The sequence below is a fragment of the Lissotriton helveticus genome, chromosome 9 (assembly GCF_964261635.1).
Source record: "Lissotriton helveticus chromosome 9, aLisHel1.1, whole genome shotgun sequence".
Taxonomy (NCBI): Eukaryota; Metazoa; Chordata; class Amphibia; order Caudata; family Salamandridae; genus Lissotriton; species Lissotriton helveticus.
The window spans coordinates 271,627,233-271,650,134 of NC_136070.1; the positions used below are offsets into that span (position 1 = coordinate 271,627,233).

The following is a 22,902-nucleotide window of genomic DNA, read 5'->3' on the forward strand; positions in this document are numbered from 1 at the left end:
ATCCTCTTCTCAGCGCAACCGGAGGGGTCTAGGATCTTTACTCAGCAACCACAGCTGAGAAGGGATGCCCCCAGCGTCTCCAGGGCTCAAGATTTTTAAGGATTTTGTGCCAGCATTGCGGAGCTCAAGACTCAGGCGTCCATCTTGGTCTCGAGCAAGCTCCACCCCCTCGCATAATCCAACCTTGACGTTACTGAGGCATGTACAATAATTTGTCTGCAGTTCTCAGGAAGTAGGTGTAGAAATGTCCTCCAGCTTCTACGTATATCAATATGTAACACAAATTGCCCGAACCACAAAATCTCCACAAGCTTCTTGAGAGGGAACGATCAATTTATTGTGATCACCCTCGACAATTTACTTAGTGTCAATGTTTTTTTTTTTAAATCTTTTTCAAGTTATAACAAGCTACATGACAGAAAACGAACAATACATTAAATATTTACACAGCTATAAATACTTTGTACATACATGAAAAACAAATTCTTTACACAATACAAAAAAGAAAATTCCTTGCATCAAACATTACAAATAAACTAAGAATACATCGCAAACAACATTAGAACAAACATTACAATCAAAAAATGAGAAAAATATAGAGAAAACCAATCCAAGGGGGAATTATAAGCAAAGAATGGCTCTTAAACAAATCAATACTGGACCAGCCGGTCCTAGTATCGTGAAGATTACATTTTATTCCACCTATGAAAGTGCCGACGCGTTTCGAGATCAGGCACAATGTCGCTGATCTCTCTGTGGAGAAGTGTGGCTCACTGGTTAGAGGAGGCAGACCTGGAAGCAGAGGTCAGCCCGGGACCAGGGTTCAATTCCCGGCTCGGTGGGGTCTTGAGTCCTAAAATGTCCATGGACTCGACAATTCTCGCTCCGGTGCCTACTTGATTCACGGGTTCACACTCTGCGACTCTGGGCAATAGCTTGCTTAATCACCACAACGGCCCCTCGCGGCGGGATGCCTGGCTTTCACCTTGCGGATACCCTGCCGGGGTTATCTCACAGGGGAATACCAGGACGGGTTCCCTAAGCAAGCGCTTAGAAACCGCTCGGTGATTTGCGCTATATAAATTCCTGTACATTTACATTTACATCAGGGCTGTTTTATTCTTTGTATCTGCAAGATGCAAAGAAAATATTTTACTCATCACTTCTCAAAACCAAACTTCTTTTAAGGCAATGGGCTGAGAAAGAAAATTGCTACATACCAAACTTGTTTGTAAGTAGAGCAGGGCATTAAGGCGTAAAGGGGTTTCAAACCAATTATTTTAAGCGTGGCCAGGCAGGACAAGCTACAAGAAATTTTGAGAAGTTTTTATATTAGTAATTCAAACCAGCTCGTGGTTTCATTACTAAAGCGTAACCCAGTACTACATAAAGCATACCTTGCTATTGTCGACTGCCGCCAACCGGCGTACTTATATGTAGTCTACCACCAAGCGGATAAGCTCCTAAAACAATAGTGAAAGTTGTTTTAGTGGTGGGCCTGATGATTACATTGTTCGCATAGTGCATGCATTATTAAAAAAATATACCAGAATGGGCAGGAGTAATTTCGCCTACCTTAATGGTGTATTTCTGTTCCCTTTTAAATTTCTGAATTTTTTTTGAAAAAATGCTCTCAATTGTCCGTCCTGTGTTAGCAAAAAAACTAAAAAATGAGTGTAAGCGCTTGTAGCTAAAAGTCTGAGCATTCAAACAGATTCTGAGCGTTAAATTGACCAAAAGCATGTCCTGGCATTTACCTGCTCTGAAATAACAGCACGCCACTGGTGTGATCAAAGTTTTCTCCCAAGAGATGGCCGCGCAGGCACTTCCTGTATTTAAAGCCCACCTCCAAAAGAGGGCATGATGGGACTTGTAGTGTCCTCGAACTTACACTACAAGAAAATTATATTTATTATATGAAGTGCATATAAAGTCAGGGCGAGCGTATTGCGTAGTGTCATTTTCAATGAATAGATGCAGAAAATCTCTTTTGTGACTATTTTAATTACGCGCCGAGTTTGAGATAAAAAAAAATAAAAAACCTCAAAACTTTATTAGCAACTCATATCTGAACACTAATATTAAAACAGTCCAGTTCATTTGAACGCTGATTTAAATCGCATATATGTCACAAGTACGGCGAGCACATTAAGGGTCATTATTGTAATCATGTGTTGTATGCACTCTAAACAAACTTTAATAACAGAGCATGTAGTGTGTCTGTAGGTGCCGCTACACCCATTCTTAAGATTGCATATATCTACCTGCCAGGCAGTGGCCACGCTCCTTTTTTATATGTGAGGTGTATTTAATGAAAAGAGGACGTAAGGCTACAGATTAAGGCCCAAACATTTTTCTGGTGAATATCGTTTTGGGCACTGACAGTGCATGGTGTAGTTTTGTTCTGTCGTTCTTTGATGTTTTTGATTTCTTAGACACTGGTGAACTTTTGTGAGCATGATAATTGGTAACACATTAAATGTGAGAACCTAGCTGGTAATTCTCTGGTTTCTGCTTAAATAGATTAAAAGACTTATAATGCATTATTTGATTAGAAAATGTTAACAGTTCACGATTTTGTTATGTATAGTGAAACATTTTTATGTTACTTGTAGAGCATTCCCCTGACGAAGGTGCACACCGAAATGCATTGGGATATGTCTTCATATGTTGATTTGTGGAGAGTTGTTTGAAGATTTCAAACATACGTATTTGATGATGGAAAAAGAAAAATAAGAATAAAAGCTTTTTTTTTGGAGAAGGAAAACTTCACAACTGTTTTATGCTCGTGTATTTGTTTAACTTTTGTTTAACTTTTGCTGTTATTATATTGATTGTGCAATGTGATGATTAACAATCATATGTTTAATTTTTGATGAAAAATGTATTCGAAATATCTTTTGATACGATTGGATTGAAAAGTACGTATGAAACTGAGAGAATAGTGCATCACGTGATAGTGAGCCAGTGGATAGTGCACCCCATAACACAGGTTTCTGTGGTTCATTTACTGATACTAACTTGACTGGGGCTAGTCAAGATATGGGTCTGCACCAGATGTAATTGTTGAATATTGGTTTAAAGTGATTTAAAAAGGAGTGCAAATTATTATAATTGTGTATATCTAGATTACCTGTTCTCCTTCAATGATCACTCTGTGGAATCCTTTGCTAGATTTATGGGATGCATGAAGGAAATTTCCAGCTGGATGAACCACAACAAGCTAAAGCTCAATGCAGAGAAAACAGAGATCCAGTTCTTCGGCAAGACATCCCCCCCAGGCGGCTAGACTGTGGTGGCCGGATGAAATGGGACCTTCACCTACTCCCTCATCCACGGCAAAAAACCTGGGCGTAAAATGGGATACGGACCTCACATTCACGACCCAACTACGCCACATAACATCCTCATGCTTTGGTATACGTAGAGAGAATGCTTGCTGCAGCTTAAGCAACGCCCACCGATGAACAAAATGGTGTGTGTCACAACGTTCTGTCCCGACACCCACAAGTTGCGCCAAGCTGTTTTAAAGAATTGGCATCTATTAGAAGATTTGAATTGCCCATTTCCTAAGCCCATCTTCGCTTATAGAAAAAATTGAAGTATTGGCGAACTTCACAACTGTTTTATGCTTGTGTATTTGTTTAACTTTTGTTTAACTTTTGTTTTGCTGTTATTATATTGATTGTGCAATGTGATGATTAACAATCATATGTTTAATTTTTGATGAAAAATTTATTCGAAATATCTTTTAATACGATTGGATTGAAAAGTACATATGAAACTGAGAGAATAGTGCATCACGTGATAGTGAGCCAGTGGATAGTGCACCCCATAACACAGGTTTCTGTGGTTCATTCATTGAAGGAGAACACCAGCTGGGTGTCATCCGCGTTAGAAATCGCCTTTACTTCCCATTTGGAAATGAGTGAGAAAAGGGGAGCCAAATATACATTAAAAAGTAGAGGGCTCAAGGTTGAGCCCGGTGGTATTGCGCACCTCAGAGCTTTGGCTTCAGACTTAAAGGGTTGTAGAGAAACCCTTTGTGTATGGTTGCTGAGATAGGACTGTAGCCAAGAGAGAGCCATCCCTCCCAGTCCTGCACATTTAAGTCTGGCTAGTAAAATGTGATGATCCACCGTGTCGAAGGCCGCGGACAGATGCAAGAGCACAGCATTGCTGAGGCACCTGTGTCCGCAGCCATTCTTACTGACTCTGCCACCTCCAACAGAGCTGTCTCAGTACTAAATACGGCCCGAAAATCCGGACTGCGTGTCATGCAGAATGTCATGCTTATTAATAAAGTTGGTTCAAGGGAAAGGTCGCTTAAAATGTGCAATTCAACATATCAAATTTAGAGTTGTAAACGGTAATGAATAACAGAAGAAAAGTGAATAAGCCCTTCAATCAGAAAGCTCAATATTTTCAATAGCAAAGGTTATTATTTATTACACATAGTAAAAATCTCTAAAACAGTTACGCTAAAGACAAGGTACTGGTGTACAAAAAAACATATCACAAACCAGACAAGTGGCATTACAAAAATAATGTGTCCTTGTATAATTTTGAACAAAACAAGTGTCAGTGTCGAATCAAGCGACCCTGTGCCCTTTGTGGCACTCCTGTAAGGAGTGAAACTCTTTATAGTTCAAATAAGTCGAAAAATCAAGAGTCAATCAAAATCATCTGGAGGTTTAATCAATGGTGTATATCCCCGATTAGATTCATCAAGATGGGATTAAATATAAAGACTTTTCATTGACAATTCATCATTTAACAGTGTATCCGATTATGGAACGTGAATCCCAATGCATTTCGGGACTCCCCCGCTTTTTGCATCCCAACGTTCCAGAAACCTGAAAAATGTATTGGACACAACACCGAGACAATCGACGACCATATACACTGGGACGAAACCATGTTTGAACTGTAGTCATTGCCACAATGTGATCAAAGGCAGTTCTGTTAACCATCCATGATCAGGTAGAACTATCAAACTGTTTACGAATGCCACATGTGACTCAACCAACCTCATATATCTGCTAAAATGTCCGTGCGGCCTCCCGTACGTAGGAAAAACCGAAAGGAAAATTAAAGTTCGTATTACCGAACATAAAAGTACTATTCGAAACAAAATGCTGAAATCACCACTTGCCGCACATTTTATCTCCCACCAACATAATGTGAGCCAACTGAGATTCCTTGTTTTGGAGATTGTTCCTATTAGACAGGGGACTGATAACAAGAAAAGACTCCTTCAGCGTGAAATAATTTGGGTTAAGAGACTTGATGCATGCCAACCGAAAGGTCTTATTGGCCGGATGGAATATAGTTGTTTCCTTTGAAAAATTCCTATGATCTGTCTACGCATTCCTCCTTTACTTTTGATTTCTTCTGCCTACTCCACCCTTCTTTTCCTTATTATCCCGTCTTTTTCCCAACATTTCTGAATTTTGTGTATACTTGTTTCCCGAGAGTGTGAAAACATCACTTGTGGTCTTATATGTGTCATATACCCTCGCATTTACTCTGTTATCCGTTGTCATGAATCTCCTGTCACCGTTCTTTCTTTAACTCTCATCAATCAACTTTATTAACACTTCCATTCACCAACATTTAGTCCACTTTTGAGTTGGGTTTTCCACGCACCCTTTTTCTTTTTTTAACATCGTATACCAGCATGCACTTTACTGCTAACACCACCTTCAACTTTACGACGATACACCATTCCATCATGGCCGACACCACCGCAGTCCTATTTCTATGCACCCTCCGCTATCACGCGTTTGAGCAGACACTTACGCTGCCAACTTCGAGACAGAAGCACGAAATTCTACTCGTTCCCCGGTAAGAGTAATCAACCGTGAATTCACTGTTTTAACTTCTCAGCAATCCCGTGACCATTAGCGGGATTAATGCACTTTAATGCATGCAGGTGATCCTGACTGTCGAACCACTCGCGGTTTTCCTCCAAATTCAATGAGCACGCTTTCCAAACTTTTGTACTTTCTTTATTTTGTCACATTGCTTCGCAACGTCTAGCACTGTTCCTTTTGGTTTTCCACTTGTCTTGAGAACTCACTACCGATAACGCCCGAGAATGTACACGTCCACGTGACTTTGCACATCTTTTACCCGGCATACTGCCACTATGTCTATTACCGGTTCTAATGTTGGTTTACCATTTAAAGTCACCCCTTATCATTTTGTTGCTTGAGTGTGAGTATCCACTCCTGAATACCATATACTTTATTTACAGATTGTGAACCAGTCCCCTGAAGACGGGCACGAGTCCCGAAATGCATTGGGATGCAGGTTCCATAATCGGATAAACTGTTAAATGATGAACTGTCAATGAAAAGTCTTTATATTTGATCCCATCTTGATGAATCTAATCCGGGATATACACCATTGATTAAACCTCCAGATGATTTTCATTGACTCTTGATTTTTCGACTTATTTGAACTATAAAGAGTTTCACTCCTTACAGGAGTGCCACAAAGGGCACAAGGTCGTTTGATTCGACACGGACACTTGTTTTGTTCAAATCTTGTTCCCCCCGAGGTCAGGGGGGGTCCACCCAGTGGCACCCAGAAGCCAGTTAATCCGTAAGAACCAATTTACCTTTGCATATACCAAAGGAGTGCCGCACATCGCTGCAAATCTATTTCTTGTATAATTTTGGCCACAAAAGCGTTGACGGCGTTTCGACCGCTGTGTTAATACACGGTCATCTTCAGGACATGAATTATGCAGCGGGCATAATTCATGTCCCGAACGATCTCTGCGGGAACTTGGATTGAGCCGCCGATTAAATGGGCGGTAATTATGGTGGATTTTGGACACCATGGAATGATTGAACTAATTGCCCACGACACAGTGTGATCTGTTCAAATTACTTCTGGGGCATATATCTTTAGAACTCTTGTGGACGACCATCAATGGAAGATTGGTCCGATTGGTTTTTAAACAGGCTTGTAACGCTCAAGTGAATTGTGAGTCCTGAAGATGACCGTGTAGTAACACAGCGGTCGAAACGCCGTCGACGCTTTTGTGGCCAAAATTATACGTCATATTATTTTTGTTTATGTTGTTCCTTTAGTGTAACATGTAATGTTTTTGTTTGCCACTTGTCTGGTTTGTGATATGTTTTTTTGTACACCAGCACCTTGTCTTGAGCGTAACTGTTTTAGAGATTTTTACTATGTGTAATAAATAATAACTTTTGTTATTGAAAATATTGAGCTTTCTGATTGGAGGGCTTCTTAACTTTTCTTCTTTTATTCATTACTGTTTACAACTCTAAATTTGATGTGTTGAATTGCACATTTTAAGCGACCTTTCCCTTGAACCAATTCTTAGGTGTATAGACTGATTGTCCCTGGTTCAGGGTTGTCGGACAGCCCTTGTGGTTGCTAATGATTAATAATAAAGTTGGTCAGCTGGAGCTGAATCACCTTTTACAGCATTTTTGCTGGTGCTGGCAGCAGTGAAATAAGTCGGTGATTCTTGAGCTCTCCTGGGTCTACATTAGGCTTCTTCATGAGAGGCAGTAACAGCGCATGTTTCCAGGAATCAGTAAAGATGCCCATAGTGAGTGAGGTGGTCCATACATGATTCAGGATGGGGTTGATCAAGTGAGCTAGTGACCTTCACAGTTTAGTGGGGCAAGGATCCTCTGGGGACCCAGATTACATTTCAGGATCTCTGCAACGGGTTCCTGCAGTGAAATGGGGAGAAATTCAAAAAAGTTGACCTCGTCTTCACAGTTTTTCACTGTTTCAGATTCAGTTGGGTCCATTCCAGTCCTAAAAGTGTTAGACTTTTTGAATTTTGTTCTCAAAGAAGTCCGAAAGCTTTGCACATAGTTAGGGAGAGAGGGCTACCTTACTCTCCAGAGCAATTGGCTTAGTGAAGGAACTTACTAACCTGAAAATGTCTTTGCTGGATTTCTCAACATCCTCTCCCTCTCTTGTATAACCTCTGTTTTTCAGGTTGTCTTTTTAATACGCCTTTTCCCTACAGTTAAATCATAAATGTGTGCCTTAACCTTCAGGTTCTTTGTTCTCTATGCTCATTATTGCCGTTTTTTGCCGTTTTTTCCCCCGAACCTTGCACGGTTTTTGAACCTTGTAGGAGCTTTTTTGGACTCCTCGTGCTGTTACCCCTAGCGCTTGTGTTAAACATTTAAAAATGAAAAATTAAAAAAGAAACGTGTGTTGAGTGCCTTACGCTGTAGTTAACCTTGGCGCTTATGTGAAAAAACGAGCGCTGAACTCCTCGCGCTGTTCCTCGAGTGAAGCGCTGCCCCTGAATAATTGATTTAAGCACTGTACTTGCCAGGGTAATTGATCCGAGCGCCGCTGCTGGAAACGATAGACTGAGCGCATTTCCTCCACTCTGTGATCTCCGATCGCAAAGATGGCAGGACGCGCATTAGAGGAAAGTTCCTTGGCAAGCGTCACGTTTCGTGAGTGTCCCGCCTAGGAACTTTCCTCACTCACCGACAGTTGGAAATCAGCTGTTTTGACCGCGTTTCACAGGAGGATCATCGATTCGTCATTGTATCCATCGAAATATTAAGAAATAACTCGAAATATTAAGAAATAACTATCCTATTCTACTTTTACGCTCTTACTGCTGCATAAACTCCACATTTTATATACATTGGCCTTCGTTTTCAGCCATATATGCCCTTAAAAAAGATATCATTTATATAAATAAAAAAAAATAAAAAAAAGGAGGTGAATTATTGGAAATTCTATTTATATTAAAAAAAAAAAAAAAAAAAAGAAGGGGCAAGATGGAAAATGACTCAGAGTCAGATATGAACAATGCAACACTTCCTAATTTTAATAAGGAAGATTTTCGCATTATGATTCAAAAAGAAATGAAAACTTGTATGCGAGAGACCTTCGCTCAGTTTGTACCCTATAAAAGACCACTTCCCTCTCAGGAAGATGTGTCTGATGTGATTACTCATGAGAAAGTTGGGGTTAAACGTACAAAGAAGACTAACCACACTGTTACCGAGACCAATGAGAGCACGGGAGGTCCTAGCACCTCTTTTAATATTGGTGGTCTTAACACCACAAAATATTTGGAAGGTCTTCGCACCTCAACTAATAGAGTTGTCTCTTATGACACACAACAATCGGGAGCCCTTCGCGGCCCAAATACCTTGGATGCCCTTAGCGGCTCACTATCTCAAAGTGCTCAAGACTTCCCAGAGGGCTCGGATAATGATGAGGATGATGAAATGGATCCAGAAGAATACGTTCTGGATTTAGATGATGGGGATGTAGGAATTTTTGATGAGGAGGACGAAACTCCTTCTTCCTCGAAGGACAGTATTCTAAACCCCCTGGGAGAGGAGTTGTTCTCCCCTCTTAATCTAAAACATCCTCGTTCCTCGCAATGGTCTCCACAGGAACATGTCTCTAAATTTATTAAAAAATGGATTCGCTTCCCTCTTGAAAGAGAGGCAAGGAATATTTTAAGGGCAGAGTGTTCAAGACCCTCAATAGATGAAAAAGCATGTTATGCCCCTAATATGGATCCGGAATTGATTAAGTATCTGTTTAGACTTGGACACGATCCTAGAAAAGGCCTAGAAAAAGCTTTTAAAGGGTGCCAAGATCGCCTACTGGATGTGCTTGGACCACTTAGCAGAATTCTTGACTCCGCAGAAGAATGTTACCTTAAAGGTACACCCCTTAATATAGATTTAATAAGGGGATGGAGTCAAAGAGCCCTCATTCTCCTAGGTAATGCTAATACAAGCATTAACGCAGAAAGGCGTAGGCTCATCCTTTATAAACTTGACCCTAAACTCTCAGATATCGCTGAGAAGGAGCCTTCTTCAAATCCGAAAGGACTGCTCTTTGGTGAAGAGCTTTTAAAATCATTGGGAAAATACGTTTCGACCTTTACATCACTTGATAACGTCCAGAAGAATCTAAAGAGAGTATTCAACAATAATGTTTTTGAAAGGGCCGGGAGAAGGGGCCTTTCTTCCGGCCGCTATAACAAGAGGCCCTACCAGAGATCACGCCCCTTCGGAAGAGGTGCATATCAAAAAAATTACTACAACACCTCCAACCGTGGAAGAGGAAATCGAGCAAAAGGAGCAAGATCACAAGCTTCATTCTCGTCAAACCCTCCAAGTAAGTCCCCCTCATTTACTTTCTCTTTCTATCCCTCCAAAGGTGGGAGGCAGGCTGAGACTTTTTTTCGAAAAAATGGGAGGAAATAACTCAAGACCCTTGGGTTCTGTCCACAGTGATAGGCTTTATCATAGATTTCGTTCAAACTCCGTTTCAAACTTCCCTACCAAGGGATATTCCTATCTTATTAGAGAAAGAGAAAATAGTAGAGGAAGAATTCTCCTCTATGTTCCAGAAAGGAGCGATAATGGAATTTACCTTGGACTCTCTAACCTTTGTAAGCTCGTTATTCCTTGTGGAGAAATAAGGAAAAGGTTGGAGACCGGTTATAAATTTGAAGGGCCTCAACAAATTTCTTGTTTACAGGCACTTCAAAATGGAAGGAATACATCTCCTGAGAGACCTTCTTCAAAAAGAAGACTGGTTAGTCAAACTGGATTTAAAGGATGCCTACTTCACGATCCCGATGGCGGAAATACATCAACCTTACCTACAATTCCTATGGAAAAAACATCTTTATCAGTTCAATGCGCTCCCCTTCAGGCTTTCGTCTGCGCCTTGGTGTTTTACCAAGGGAATGAGAGCAATAGCCTCCTTCTTAAGAGAACGGGGTGTACGACTTATTATTTACCTCGACGGCATCCTGATAATGTCCCACGATCTGCATCAGATTCGCCTCGACCTGAATTCAGTTATGAATCTGTTGGAAAGTCTAGGTTTCATTGTCAACAAAGAGAAGTCTATTCTAACCCCCTCAAAATCACTGGAGTTTCTGGGTTTCACTCTGGATACTTCCAAGTGTCTTCTCCTTTTATCTCCTTCAAAGATCTCGAAGATCAAGAAAGAGATGCGTCACGTTTTAAGACAGGAGGACATTCCCCTAAGGGAACTGGCAAGACTTCTAGGTCTCTTATCTTCCTCCATTCAAGCGATCTTCCCAGGCCCTCTGAATTATCGGGCCTTGCAAAGTATAAAAGGAAGGGCGCTGAGGTCCGGACTTTGGTACGAAGACCGAATCACCCTAGATTTGGAGGCCAAAGCAGAACTGAACTGGTGGTTGGAAAACCTGGATGCTTTGAATGGCAAAGCAATTTTCGGGTCAGAACCGGATTTTGTGCTGGAATCAGACGCTTCCCTTCATGGTTGGGGTGCTTGTTTCCTAGACCAGAATACGGGTGGTGTTTGGTCTCAGGAGGAGTCATCTCACCACATCAATTTCCAAGAACTTACTGCTGGCCTATACGCCCTTATGTGTTTCAAGCACTCAATTCAAGGGAGATTGGTTATTCTGAAAATGGACAATGTTTCAACAGTGGCCTACATCAATCGGTTGGGAGGTACGAAATCTGCCGACCTTTCCAACCTAGCAAGGAGACTCTGGATGTTCTGCTTAGAACACAAGATTTCCCTCCAAGCAGAATACTACCCAGGCAAATCGAACGTATCTGCCGATTGGAATTCCAGATTCCTTTCGGACTTCAGCGATTGGAAACTCAACGTCGCTGTCTTCGACTCACTAAATTCTTGCTGGGGTGCATTCGAAATAGACCTCTTTGCGAGCCGTCTCACCTCTCAACTAGAGCTTTACTTCAGCAGGATGCCCGATCCCGGTGCTCTAGCAGTGAACGCATTTCTCCAATCTTGGTCAGGGATCAGTGCATATGCCTTTCCCCCATTTGCAATGATCCAGAGAGTCTTGCAGAAAGTGAGGCAAGAGCGATGCTCTCTAGTCCTGATAACTCCCTTCTGGACGTCACAAGCGTGGTTCCCCACAGTTCTGGAGCTAACTTACGATCTTCCCTTTCTGATTCCTTCTCTAGATGATCTCCTTACAGACGTATACGGAGATCCTCACCCTCTGATCCTATCCGGGAGTTTGAACCTTCTTGCTTGGAGAGTGTCAGGAGATCTAACGAAGTCTCAGGACTTTCGACATCTGCTTCTACTCTCCTCAGAGAGTCTTGGGCTCCGGGAACCCATTACAGATACAACAATATCTGGAAATATTGGTTTCGTTGGTGCATGGAGAGGGATTTCGATCCCATACAGGCACCTATCGTTGACGTAGTAAATTTTTTAGCTGAACTCTTTGACAGGGGATTGAGTTATAGATCAATCAATTGTTATAGATCCACAATCTCTGCGGGTATTATTCTCGTTACGGCAAAACGGTCGGGAAAAACGTAATTGTTTGTAGAGTTACGAAGAGTATTCGTATTAAAAGACCCCCGAAACCGAAATATGATACACTCTGGGATGCGAATTTGATTCTAGATCACTTCACTTCCTGGCCCGATAATTTGTTTTTGAACAGAAAGTTTGTATCTATTAAACTCGCAACTCTTCTTTGCCTTCTCTCCTGTCATAGAGTTTCTGATGTTAAAGCTCTGGAGATCTCTAATAGGTCCTATAATTTATTTGGAGTAAAATTTGAGGTCTATAGAAGAACCAAAACCATGTCTGACTCAATCTTCTATCCTCGGTTCGACCCTTGTCCGAAACTTTGTGTAGTTGAATGTATGAAAGCTTATGATGTTACAATGTCTAACCTTCGACCGCTTAATGAGAATCAGCTTCTCATTTCCTTTGTCAAACCTCATAAGGCTATTTCCTCCACCTCGATTGCCAGATGAGTTAAATCTGTTATGTCTCTAGCTGGTATTAATATATCCAAATTTCAAGCTCATTCTGTTAGAGGTGCCATGGCAAGTAAGTCTCTTTGGTCCGGAAGTAAGTTGGATGATATCCTTAAAGCTGCTGACTTGTCTAACGCTAATACCTTTGCAAGACATTATTGTAAACCTATTGAACACATGTCTAATGTAGTTTTACAGGGCTACCAACATGCATAATGTAGCCTCCGTTCTTGTAATGAAATTGCGATTCTCCTATTAACATGCCTAGAGAATCTAGATTTCATTAAAGACACGGAGGCTCACATTATCCCGCCCATCCCGTTCCCTGTTTGGTTCTGGATGTAATATTTATATTCTGAGTGTCACTTGAATATAATGTATTTTATATTTATATTGAAATGTTATTTATGGTTGTTCAATTCATTTTTCAGGATTTGTTTGTTTATGATTACCTTTTTATTTAGGATACAATTTTCATTGTCTCCTTTCTTTCAGGTAATCCTTCTACTTAAGCTACTTTGGATGTTTCATCACCGAGAAGCCAACTGGTTGTCTTCTTCATTCTCGTTTGTCTTTTACTTCGAATCTTCTGGAATCTACTGCATCTTTTTTCGCCTGATTTAAAAGAGGCTGATGTTTGCTATGTTTTGTGTATTACTTTATCTCAGTGTTCTTATTGGAACCTTTGTATTGTGATGCGACTGGCTTGGATCTGCAATTAAAAGTCATTGCATAATGTGAGCCTCCGTGTCTTTAATGAAATCTAGATTCTCTAGGCATGTTAATAGGAGAATCGCAATTCTTTTTTAAAAGTAGTCCCTTCTTACCATCCTCAATGCTTTTTAAAATTCCTTTAGTGCTTCCTTATAGACAAATTTGGCCAGTGGACAGTATTCTTTCCTCCAGAGGCGTTCCTTTTGTTTACATTTACTTTATCAGCTCTGAGTTCTTCAGAGAACCACGGGGCTGAAGGAGATTTTCTCGAGAGGCTACCTAATCTAGCTGGGGCTAAAAGCTTAGTAGGAGGAAAAGCAGACTCCTCAGGATATAGCAAGTTACAAAAAAAATCATAAAATCTGCACTTTTGCAAAACTCTTGTAATTTTTATAAAAGTGCCCACAAAATTCGAGTTTTTGGCTGCAAATTGGAACATTTCTAAAGGAAAGTGAACACACACAGATCAGGGATATTTTCTGGCCACGAACAATGAAGCATTTTAAGGTAAACCATGCTAGCTTTTACCTCACATTTTCTTTTCTTGGAAACCAAAACTAATCTTCAATAAAGTCAAAGAACAACAACTGTAAAAACGATTACCTATTAATACAAACATTACTTGTAGCAAGCTCCAGTCTATGTAGTCCAGCGGTCGAAGTGCATTAAAAAAAACGTATGGGAACTGTGATGCTGTGAGCAATAGGGGGCGAGGGTCAGTTATAGTGAAGGCGGGGTCAAAGGTGTGGCTACAAAACCAAAATATTTTGTAACTTTTTTAGTTTTTTCATCTCTAGGTAGCTGCAGATAAAATAATGTGCAGCCTAAATGAAAATAATCTGTGGGAAATGCACTATAGTACATTACGAAACCTCTATTAGTTAATGCACTGCAGCGGTCTGTCTGTAACCAGAGAGCCACAAAATTATATCTTGGTTCGTGCAAAGGCAAACAGTGACTTGTAAATATTAAGTGCTAAGCAGTCCCTGTCACAGAAAGCACTGTGAATTAGTAAATCAGTATTTTAAACTTGCATTGCACACAGTATTGGACTGCTACAAAATGCTCAAAAAGGTTTAAGATAAAATGGTGCTTCCAAAATATAGAATTTAGTAATACCCAGACTGTAAGTAATGTACTTTTATTATACAACTGTCCCTTAAAAGCATGTATCTACCTCGCAATAGCACCTAAAAAGAATACATCTTTGTCCTCACAAAGCTTCAAGAGATTCCAACAATTAAAGCCAGTACCAGCTCCTAAGCACCCTTTACATTTGCAGATTAACCAGCTCCATACATTTTCATTTCTTTCAGATAAGCAGGCGCCCTAGCAAGAAGGCGGGCTTCTTGTTTAGCTGCTTGCCCGCCTATGGGTTCACAGCAAAGAGACTCCCTGAATAAGACTTCAGCTGAAGCATTAAAACTTTCAGAATTAACCATCACGGGACGGTTGTCTTTTCACAAAAAGTAGGGGAACAGTTTTCATAAATTAAAAACGTATCACATCATGCCATTTCGATTCCGTCCCCTTCGACCACTGATGTAGTCTTCCATACCTCGAAAACACATGCTGTATAAGTGTTTTTAAGTCTAACCAGTCGCATCTAACTTACTAATGGGGGGTCACTTCTATTTTTAAACAATGTGCCCCATTAGTAAGTCAGATAGCTAAAAATGAATTCTGAATATTTTATATCTGAAGAGGCGTACCAGCAAATGCTGAATTTTTCAGGCTCTCGTTGAAACGTTTGATGGTAAGTACCCACTTCAAGTAAAAATCACAATCCTTGCTATGGTGTACAACTAAAGTAACTAATTAAACCTGAGCTCAACCCCTTGATAGCTATGAGCAGAGCAGACAGGTTTAACTTAGAGGCAATGTAGAACTATAAAAAAATTATTTGACACTAAATTTAGATTTTTGTGTCGCTAAATTCCCGTTTGCGTGCTGCTAAATTTGCTTATCTATGTTGCAGAATTCTGGGGGGTTCTGGAGAGCGTGACCTGGAAGAAAAAGAAAAGGACTCCTCCTCAAAATTCATCTTATTAGCATGCTTGCCTGTACTCACAGCTCCAATCATAAAAAAAAATAACTAAACCACAGACTGAAAACGCTTACAGCATCTTACTTTGATGTTTCACTTTTACTTACATGTAAAGGCAGACAAAGAGAAAGTGAAAAGTCATGCTTGAATATGAGGAATGAAAACACAGTTCAACACACATGCGCAAACGGGAAACATTACAAAACTGGAAGATGGAGGAAAACAAACTTTCAAATCGCAGACAACACACTGAAACAGAATCCTTACCACCAAAAATCTATAGGTAAGCGTGCACCCCTCTAAAACTTTTCATCCTCTTATTGGATGACATTTTTCGACAGTTTGGCAGGTCAATAAACTACCCTTCCATGTTGTTTAAAGAACCTTTACTACCCAGACTGCTAAGTGTCCAGCACAGAACAAAGTCAGGGACACCAAGGACACCAGTCTAGTAGAATCTCATACTGCAGGTTCTCCTCTCAGTCTAAGACAATAACAAAGAAAAAGAAGGATGGGGTTAGTGATGTCCTAGGGTTCTCACGTGAGTGGGCGTGATCGACAAGCAGCATGCTTTCAGGTTTCTTTTCTCCTGTCCTGAGGTTGGGACCCCTCAAAAGTTATGATTGGGGCAAGGACGAGAGCGGTAGAGAATAGAGATACGACTATGTGTCAATCAAAAAAAATTGGGGAAAGACTAAGAGCAGAAAAGGCAGAGTTTAGGTTAATTTGTGTTTCGCCCGCGGTGCTGTTGTACATGTTGCCTCTCCTACATCGTCTCTTGATAACCCAGATCTGCTACCTTCACAAAGAAACCCATCTCCCCTCACACGATGGGCCACTCAGGCGACAACCGCCACCGACCATATTTGGGAAAATTAACTAATTTAACGTACTCACTCACAATTGCTAATCTCTCCTCAACTTTAACGACGCTCACCTCTCTTAGATTACAAACATAACCGAAAACTAGCTCTTCTTTCACACGATGGCTTCTGCCCGCTGGTCTCTGAAAAGACAGACGCGGCACCAAAGTTGGCAAGCCCTTAAACACGGGCTGCGCTGAGCGCAGTAAACGTCTCCATGGCAACAGCCAATGAAAACTTCGTAAGGGACGGATTTGTTATGACCTGTCAGTGACGAAACAGTGAGGCTTCTGAGACTGCACGCGTCTCCTTGACAACTATAACTCGGCCACCAATCGAAGAGCGGACCGCAACTCTTGTGTTTGCATGAACAACGATGAAGGCAGACATCTTTTTCTCTTTTTGTTGTTGCAGGTTTCTATAGCGCGAACTCGACCGGAAGTTATGGGAGCGCTTTACATGAGCACCGGTTACGTTACACAACGACGCATTCACTTTTTTCGGTAGGCATCTTGAAATGCTTCAAAGGAACCTCCACTTTTTGATGACCATCACATGGTAGACTGCAGAGCGCTACCTCCGTACGAATTAGCAAAATAATAGACTCCAATGTTGGAAGTGTGGCGTTTGTGTGGCCTAGTTTTGCCATTGAACAACTGGATGGCATTACGTACAACTACTTTACGGTGGGTATGCATGGCATGGTAAATTGGAGGCACGTAGCGCCGGCGTTTACAGAGGTTTTATCTTCCAAGAAACATAAACACGCCACGCTGCCTAGGATTGCCAGTTTCCCAGCGATAGATACCTGACACCTATTAAAGTTTCAAGATTCTGTTTTCAGGTTCTACAAAGTGGCCAAAGTTCTGCCTCGACGTGGGTCCCTTGCTTACTGTGTCACTGGGACCAACCAGGCTACACCCGACCGAAGAAGAGCCTCAATCAGGGGGAAACCGGTCTTGGCTGGCATTTGCTCCAGTTTGTAGAGGACTTAACTTGGCACTGCATACTGGGCTGTTCCTATTGGAGCAGGTCAAGACTAATTTGCATATCTGGGTCTAATCTGAGATGGCATGGTGGGCAAAAGAAGGATCGATTAGAGTAGTACTCTAAGTGATTGCCAGTGGTTAATCTCAATGCAAGCATCCTCCTATTACATTTTGTGTGTTTGAGGCAAAGGCCCGTGCCTTTTAATCAGAACTTTATTTGAAATTACCTGCATTCATTTTTAAGTTTCATCTAGACAATGCCCAGCCCTGCCAAGTTCCACACGTCTCACTTAGAATAATGCATTTCCGGTAATTTTCACACATTTTATTTATTTATTTATTTATGCATTTTTATATAGCGCAGACTTTACCCGAAGGCGTCAGAGCGCTTCACATTAGGAACAGAAATGAAACATAATGAGAAACATTACAAAAGAACAGATTGCAAAAACATACGTTACTTACATAAGGTAATAGTGACAATTGTGAGCAAACAAAATACATGAGGTAGTAAAAATTGTGAGCAACCAAAAATACATGAGGTAGTAAAGGTAATAGTGACAATTGTGAGCAAACAAAATATTTGAGGTAGTAAAAATTGTGAGCAACCAAAAATACATGAGGTAGTCATAAGTGCACAAGAGGAAAAAGTGACAAGTGTGCAGTTATAAGAGAAAACAGAGTATAATTTGAGGTATAGTACTGCAATAAGTGCTAGACACTCAGGCACAAGAACAAGCGTTACGTAGGCAAGGTGGCACTTGTGCAAGTATCAAAGGTAAAAACATGTGAGAGGTAGCAACCGTGTGTTACAAGGGCAGAGTGGTGTGTGCATGTTACTAAAGGGCACCGAACACCAGTACATGGAAAATACTGCAAAAAGGCAGACACTCCAACCACAGGAATACACTGGGAAGGCACTTCCATGGTCATGGAAAGTAGAAATTATCAGTAGTGGGAAGTCTTCCTCACAAATAGCAAGAGGACGTGAATTACTTTTGGTGGTGTCTCTGGAGGAGGAGAACTTTGAGGTCCCTTTTGAAGGCCTGGGAGGAGGCGGTGGTCCGGAGCTGAGGCGGAAAGGAGTTCCAGATTCTCACTGCATTGCCTGAAAAGGATTGGGCCATTGTTCTTTCCTTCTTGAAAGTGGGAGGTTCAAGCAGTAGATTCTCCGCATTGCGTGAAGGTCTAGAACCGCCAGAGAGTTTCAGTTTATTCGCCAGGTAGCGGGGAGAGGAGGAGTGCAAGGCTTTGTGGGTGATACAAGCGGTCTTGTAGATAGCTCTAGCCTCGAAGGGAAGCCAGCGGAGGGTGGATAACATCGGTGTGATGTGATCGCTTCTTTTGGCCCCATAAATGAAACGAGCTGCTGAATGGAAGACAGACTTAAGTGGGGACAGGTGAGATTTGGGGAGGCCAGTAAGAAGAGAATTGCAGTAGTCTAGTCTGGAGAGGATAAGCGATTGCACCAGGGTTATAAGGTCCTGCTCCGGGAAGAAGCGACGGATTCCCCAAAGAAGGCGCAGTTGGTAGCGAGCAGATTTTGCAATAGAATTGATGTGGGGAGTTAGATTGAGTTTTTTGTCTAGAATGACACCAAGGGATTTTGCACTGTCGACAATGATGGGTTTAATGTTTAGTAGATTCATCTGATCCATCCATGATTGAACCGGGGGAGGAGAGAGTGAGGAGGAGAAGAGGAGGAATTCAGTTTTGGAGGGATTCAGAATCAATTGATGAGTTGACATCCAGTTTTGAATGGGGTCAAGAGTAGATCTTAGGATGGAGAGATCATGAGTGGAGGCAACCTTGAGGTAGAGTTGAGTGTCGTCTGCATAGAGATGATAGTGAATCCCAGATTTGCTTAGGAGGTTTCCCAGTGGTTCTAAGTAGAGATTGAACAATGTGGGTGCAAGTATAGAGCCTTGGGGAACACCTTGACCCACCGCCACAGGAGAAGAAAGACTGTTCGCTATTTTGATCATTTGAGATCTGTCAGAGAGGAAGGATGCAAACCATTTAAGCACAGTGCCCTCCATGCCCATGACTTCAATACCTGAAATTGTCATGCAAAAGAACTGTGTCCTGTAGTACAGAAACAAGAACTGTGTCCCGAAGTGTGGATAAAGCCGTGTAGTTTCTTCTAGTTTCAGGTTTTGCTAGGACTAAGCACAAAAGCTGAGCTTGTTTTTCGAAGGCCCCAAGATGGCGCTAGTGTACAACAGGAGTTATAGTAATCTCAATATATTAGGAGGTGGAACTATCACAGAAACTCATATACAAGCCAAACAAACTTCCGAGATTTGAAGACCAGAACACAAAACCGCACACCCATCTAATTAATGTATAAAAGCACACACTGCTCAAGCCATAGTATCAAACAGTTGTGGATGTCCAGACGCAAAACTAAGCTTCTAAATACATGCCCAAAACTAGGCCAGTCTACACTGCAGTAAAAGAGGGGCCTCATGGAGAACTGTTCGGGGAGAAGATCCCCGCTAGGGCCCTCTCACATCCTGTAGTCAGCCCAGGGTGCCATACAGCAGCTATCTTGGGCAGGCTCTGTCAATTGATCATGATCTGATCATGCTATTAATTGATTGGCTGCCAGCTAGGGAGGCGCAGGCTGGCAAAATCTGTTTAATTTATTATTTCTCTGCCCACCCACGCCCGGCAACAGGTATCCGACCTAGGCAGTGGGCTGTGCCATCCTACTACTAAGTGTGGGTGACATAATACTGTTTGTGAGAAAGTGTAATTCATAGTTATTGAATGTCACTCATAATTACACTGAAAATATGAAAATGTCACTCATAAGCAATCTGAATCCTTGGCAGCTGTGTCTATTGAGAAGGCACCTACTTAACACTAACTGGCCAAGTTAAGGTCATCCAGTCTATTTATCTGCATCTCACAATACTTTCTCGGTAGAAAATTCAGTCAATTCCAAACTCAATCACTGTATCAGTCTTTATGCAGTTACCAACTGCACAGGTTAAAACTAACTCCAAAGGTCCGACAGAGCCACAGTTTACCTGCTTGCTTGGGCAGAAGAGATCAAGCTTCACAGGAAGAGATTCTTGCACCTGCTACCCATTAAGGTTAGAATGATATTCAAATGTATTAATAAAAGGCTAATCCTGTAACCCACCCCATAGCTTAGAAATCAGGGAAGAGGCTGGTGATTTATATCCAGGTTGAAAACAAGAGATGGCAGGGCTTTTTTATTGTAGGTCCCAAATCTAACTTATTTTAAGCCTATTTTAGACCTGTGCCAAAGTACTAACTGTAGTGTGCGAGATATAAATACAGTTTCACTCAGTTTGAATTCCCTCTTTAGCTTCTTGTTCTGCTTCCACTCGGTAGTTAATTTGTGATCATCACAGCTTTCATCTGGGCTCATTTAATAAAGGGGTGCTGTGCGGGAGAAATTGAGGGAGAAGATTTGTCGCCTTCCTTCTTGCCTGCATTGCATCCCCTTCCCTTTTTTTTCCCTTCATGCACCGTTGTCAAACTAATGCAATTCTGTCCTCATTCGTCATGTGCGCTGTGGTCCACACGTCACTGTGGTTGGAGGTAGCAGAAGTGCAGTATAACAGAGAATGATGCCAATCGACACAACAACTAAAACATGGAAATTCACTATGGATTGATCTGTTGATCCTCACGCCTACTGTCTCTGGAGCACGTGTATTCTTTGAGCTACCAGGCTGGGACTTAGTAGGCAAGCACCCCATCTAACATTGTAAACATAACTCTTCACTTTAAGCACATCACATGCCCTCCACTTGCACTTTTGATGGGGAATCGAACAGCTCCTGGTGTCGGGATTTTTTTGTTCCAGGTGCAAATGATGTCAAGGTGAGAGTCACTGCCCTGTCCTCGCATTCGCTCCCCAATGCAGAATACGATCACATTTAACCACCTCTTACCTTTCAGAAATTTGTCAGCATCTTTATTTAAACAACCAAGTATAAAATACAACAGTGCACACATTTATTGATCATTTGATCAACAGTTTACTTTCTTGAACATTTTGCCCAGCTTGTTATTTAATTTTTTGGGTGCATAGCTAATTTTCACATTCAAATGTAAACAGCCAAATTGGCACAAGTTTGCAATTTCTGCGGAGAGACACAACACTGGCTTTTGAAATTTTGTAATTAAATTGGTTAAGGTTAAACAGATTATTCATACTGTTTCATTGGTTTCTATGTTGGGTGCATGTGTGTTACTGTCATTTTACTCCATTCCATTTATTTAAATGTATATAATCTTAAGAGGAGTCAGTATTAGCTTTGTGTAAGCATAATGTTAAATCCTACATAATTATATGACATGTATTCTAGCCTTGCTGCCACTAGCTGCTCAGCCAGAGTGTATCTTGATGTTAGAATGTTGGTGTGCCTGTGATGCGTGGAATGCCTGGGTGACTGAGTGGGTGAATGTGGCAGTTGGAGATGGGCTGAGCAGCTAGGGAGGCTGCTCCTGGTGGGGCTGGTACCACACTAGGCTGGCTGGAGTCATCTAATATGTAACCTGAGTTGAAGACTGAATAAACTAGTCTTGAACATACAACCTGGCTCCTGGAGTCTTTCCACTAAGGACACTACATATTTTTGGCGACGAGGACAGTCTTGAACCCCAGTGACTCTTGGTACAGCTAAGCAACAAAGAAACAAAGAAACTAAGCAAGTAACAGAGCAATCACGAGCTCCTCCAAGCAACTTCAAGTAATAAAAGAAGGTATTTCCAGGCAAGCCAGCGCCAGCCCCACCAGTGTCCTTTCTATGGACAGCCCCAACAAGCAGTGTCACCACCAACTGACACTACAGCCTGGGAATACTACAGCGACTGTGAGTTGGAGGAGTAGCACAGCTACAACCGATTTTGAGTGTTCCAGCCACAGAGGTCAACAGTGAGTTGGTGGAGTAGTTAAACTACAAACTCACCTGGACTTCCAGCCACTTGGTAAAGTACAAGAATGACTGTGAGTTGGATGGGTAGCATCGCTACAACCAGGTGTTGGTGGACCAGCCACATCACACTAATGTGTGAAGAGTCCCTTGCAAATAAAGTGACTGTAAAGAGCTCAAGGCACAATTTTTGTGATGTCCAGTATAAAAAAAAGACCAGATGGTGGAGTTACACTCACAGCGTTCGACAGAGCTTATGGTGTATTTACAGTCAAGAAACTAATTTGGGATATGTAGTAACAAAGTACAAGAATTTGTCATCTAACTTCTTGTAGTGACAACACATAGTATTGGCTGTACAGAGAAAGTAAAATCATACTTTCTCTGTACAGCCAGTGTAGTTTTTATGGTTGTAAGAAAATGATATATGAAATAAGTCGTAGAAATACAATCTATTTTTCGAAGTAATTTTTCTTTCACTGTTGTGTGTTATACTGCCATCTAGTGTTGTTTTCTCATTTTCACAGTCCTATAGTAATTCATTCCAGATAGTGTGTGAATGCCTTTGGA

General features: G+C 41.4%; 1 protein-coding gene across 1 annotated transcript in view; it reads right to left on the reverse strand.

Moving 5' to 3' along the window:
* NOXRED1 (NADP dependent oxidoreductase domain containing 1) overlaps nt 1-16,643 on the reverse strand; it is a 282,269-nt gene extending 265,626 nt beyond the window's left edge. Inside the window, exon 1 of the mRNA XM_078659966.1 lies at nt 16,502-16,643. The gene's annotated coding sequence lies outside the window, so the exon portion shown is untranslated. The remainder of the gene's footprint in view (nt 1-16,501) is intronic.
* Nucleotides 16,644-22,902: the final 6,259 nt, after the last annotated feature.